Source organism: Schistocerca piceifrons, chromosome 5 (assembly GCF_021461385.2).
Source record: "Schistocerca piceifrons isolate TAMUIC-IGC-003096 chromosome 5, iqSchPice1.1, whole genome shotgun sequence".
In the NCBI taxonomy this organism is placed as follows: Eukaryota; Metazoa; Arthropoda; class Insecta; order Orthoptera; family Acrididae; genus Schistocerca; species Schistocerca piceifrons.
Window position 1 is genome coordinate 105,465,782 of NC_060142.1, and position 4,285 is coordinate 105,470,066.

General features: G+C 50.5%; 1 non-coding gene across 1 annotated transcript; it reads left to right on the plus strand.

Moving 5' to 3' along the window:
• Window positions 1-208: 208 nt before the first annotated feature.
• Trnas-gga lies at window positions 209-292 on the plus strand. Its single transcript is given in 2 exon segments — window positions 209-248; window positions 258-292. It is a non-coding gene; the product is annotated as a tRNA-Ser (tRNA).
• Window positions 293-4,285: the final 3,993 nt, after the last annotated feature.

Here is a 4,285-nt window from a genome sequence, read left to right on the forward strand (position 1 = left end):
CACAACCCAAAGACCCGACGGTGCAAAACCGCTCGGAGATCAGTGGCCGGGAGGCCGATCGCCAACGGCAGTTTGCGGGTAGCCTCTTTGGCTAACTTGTCGGCGAGTTCGTTTCCCACGATCCCAACGTGTCCCGGGGTCCATATGAACACCACCGAACGACCACGCTGTTCAAGAGCGTGAATGGACCCCTGGATGGCACCAACAGGCCGGAGTGGCCGAGTGGTTAAAGGCGCTTCAGTCTGGAACCGCACGACCGCTGCGGTCGCAGGTTCGAATCCTGCCTCGGGCATGGATGTGTGTGATGTCCTTAGGTTAGTTAGGGTTAAGTAGTTCTAAGTTCTAGGGGACTTATGACCACAGCAGTTGAGTCCCATAGTTCTCAGAGCCATTTGAACCAATTTTGTTTTGGCACCAACAACGGGATGGCGTGGGTAGCACTGGTCAAGAGCCTGCAGACTACTGATCGAGTCACTGCAAATGACAAAGGACTCTCCAGTGCGGGTACGAATATGCTCAAGGGCACGAAAAATGGCTGTCAGTTCTGCGGTGTAAACACTGCAGCCGTCCGGCAAGGAGCGCTGGTCGACATAGTCCGCATGAGCATAAGATTACCCCACACGGCCATCAACCATCGAGCCATCGGTATAGATAACCTCCGAGGCATGGTATGCGCCTAGGAGAGCAAGGAATTGGCGGCGCAAGACTGCAGGAGGAACTGAATCTTTTGGCCATCGGGAAAGTTCCAGCCGAAGCTGCGGCCGACGAATACACCAAGGTGGTGTATGTGGGCGGACCTGGAAAGCAGATGGAAGAGGCAACCGTATTCAAGCCGGGGTCGCACGAAGGCCTTATACAGTTGGAGCAGACGTGATCTGTCGGCTCGCCATGACCTATGACTGACACATTTAAGGGTGTTTAAGGCTTTGAGACATCTCAGTTTCAGTTCTGTAAGGTGTGGCAACCATGTTATCTCCTCATCAAAGATAAGACCCACATACTTCATCTTTTCATTAAAAGTGAAATCAGTGTCCCCAGTTTTAAAACGTAGAAATTAAACAGACAGAGGGAACTATTAACAGCAACACAAACTGTTTTCTCTAATTAGAATTTAAAACCTGTGGTGCGAGACCATTCGTCCAACCACCTGACCGTCGGTTGCAATTACCGGGTAGCTGTGGCGAGGCAAGAGGATGCACAGAAGATGGAGAAGCCGTCAACAAATAACGAACATTGTACTGGACTTCGCACTGTGGTTGTAATATTATTGATTGCGATGGCGAAAGCTGTGACACTTAAAATACTCCCTTGACGGAAACCATTCTCCTCCTTAAAACGGACAGACACGACATTCCCAACACTATATCTTAAATATCTCTCCGAGAGAAAGGACCGTACGAAGCTCGCTAGACGTCCACGGAATCCCCACTGATGGAGCTGCGACAAAATATTATCCCTCCAGGTAGTATCATAGGCTTTTTCCAAGTTGAGGAAAACACCGATAAGGTGTTGCTTACGAATCAAAGCTTGTTAAACTGCAGCTTTGAGGAGGGTCAGGTTATGGAGAAGGTGTGATACCTCCCAAACCCACACTGGAAGGGACTGAGTAGGGACTTGGTATCCAGAACCCACACTGGGCGCCGATTGACCATACGCTCCAGCGTCTTTTCTGCACAGCTTGTCAAGCTAATACTACGATAACTACTAGGGTCTGTCCGATCTTTTGATGGTTTTAAAATAAGGATTAAAGTAGATTACTTTCAGAAGTTGGCAAAGACGCCAGTCAACAAAATTTTATTGAAGAGCTGAAGGAGGACTTCCTTCGACCGTCGTCCAACTGTTGTAACAAGCTGTAGGTTATGAGGTCGTTTCCAGGGGTCGTATGACAAGCAACTGAAAATGTAGAATCCAGCTCCCACAGAGAGAAATGCTGGTTGTACTCTTCCATGTTGGTGGAGCGGAAATCAAGATCAGCCTTCTCCTGTGCCTCCTGATATTTATGGAAGGTGGGATCCTGGCTGGAATCGGGCGTAATGGATTTATATGGTTCAGATATTGTCTGAGCTGTATCCGTTGTCGATTTTACAAGAGATCCCTGTCTTTGTACAGCTGCTGTTGGCGGTGGAGAGTTGTGCCTTGAGATCCTCCTAATGGCTTCCCTTACATTACTTGCGGGTGTGGACCTATTTATGGATTTAAGGAACTCTTGCCAAGAGCTCTGTTGACTATCCCAAATTATTCTCCTCGCCCTTGCACGCGCCATTCGAAAGTTTGCAAGATTCTCTTCTACAGGGCATCGATTGAATCTGCATATCACTGCCTTCCTGTTCATGATTGCAAAGTGACACTCATGTGTGTGTGTGTGTGTGTGTGTGTGTGGCTTGAGGTTTTCGGGCGCTAAACAGCGTGGTCATCAGCGCCCAAACGCATAGAAACAGGAACACATGCGGTGGAGGGACGAAGACGGACAGCGAACAAGGAGAATGGCTAAAAGACACAGACCTGACGCTGTTGCAAATCCTCACATACAGAGGCAAACCAAGAGGAAAAGAAACGCACTAAAAGAGGAAAGGAAACACAGGGAAAAGAGAACAGAAATCGAAGTGAAACAAGTAAGTAATCGTGACTGTGGCGGACCTCTTACCTAAAAGCTGGGTGAGGCAGTCACCCAGCAGCACATTAAAATCCTCTCCCTAAAATCTGAGGCAACAAATTGGACAGCACACAAAACCGTAAGACCTTAACCACAGTCGTTGCGTCGTCTTGCAAAATAGAGGGCAAATCCGGTGGCAAGGAAACCACCGCCCTCTGGTCAGAGAATTAAGGACAGTCAAGTAAAATGTGGCGGACAGTAATCTGGACGCCACAAGCACTGCAGATTGGGGGGTCCTCCCGCCAGAGTAAAAAACCATGGGTTAAGGGACTGTGTCCGATGCGGAGGCGAGTGAGGAGAACCTCATCCCGCCTGCATGACTGGTAGGACGTACGCCATGGCCGCGTGGTGGCCTTGACCAGACGCAGCTTATTTTCACCGACTGCCAGCCACTCCTCTTCCCATAGACGCATAACACGAAAACGCAAATGGGAGGTAACAGCATGGAGGGGGACAGCACTTTTAATAACGTGAGGGAGGGAACATGCATCTTTGGCAGCCACATCCACCAGTTCGTTTCCCCTAATACCCACGTGCCTCGGCACCCAGCAGAAAGAAACCTCCTTCCCCTGCCGTTGCAGGTGCAGTAGGGCATCATGGATGTTCTGGACGACCGTATCCCCTGGGTACATGTGGTGGTGGTGGTGGTTGTAGGGATGTTTAAGGGGGACTAAACAGCTAAGGTCATCAGTCCCCCATTCCAAAACAGGCGAGACATAAATTCGCGGAGCAGGTAAATCCCCAATGGGAAGGAAAATCCCCCCCAGGCACTGAAAGAACACAGGCAACGAACACTACAGGCAAGAAGACGACAGGTGACCACCATACATAAAGAAACAGAAGTAAAGAAGATGTCCGGGGACTGGTTGACTGACCACGAGAACAAAAAAAAGGGAAAGAGTCAACCATCTTACTACACACTAAAAGCTGCAACCAAATATGACAGACTCGAAGACAAGAGACACAGAAAGGGAAAGGTGCAGGACCTCCCTAAATGGGACCATAAAAAGGACTACCACGGATAAAAGTCAAAACGTCGTCAACCATGGAGGCATCGTCGCATAAAACCAAAGGCAAAGTGCCCGGGAGATTAAAAGACTGCTGGAGGGTGAGCAGTCGGGGACACTCTAACAAAATGTGGGCGACCGTCAGCCGGGACCCACACTGACACATGGGGGGATCCTCCTGATGCAAAAGATGGCCGTGCGTGAGGTAGGTATGGCCGATGTGAAGCCGACACAGGACGACAGAGTCCCTGCGAGAAGCCTGCAGGGAGGACCGCCACACATCGGTCGTCTCCTTAACAGCCCACAGTTTATTCGGGGATGTCAGGCCACGACACTCATCATTCCACATCCCAAGCACCTTACGGCGCAACACCAACTGCTCATCTCGAGCCGGGAGGCCGATCTCCAAAGCTGGGGTGTCGATCGCCAGTTTGGCCAGCCTGTCGACACGTTCGTTCCCCAGGATGCCAACGTGACCTGGCGTCCAAGCAAAGACCACCGAACGACCAGAGCGGGTAATGGCGGAAACAGACTCCGAATAGAGGATACCAGAGGAGAAGAGGGATAGCAGCGGTCGATGGCCTGGAGGCTGCTCAGGGACAAGTGTTGCTTGGTCTGAAGGGCA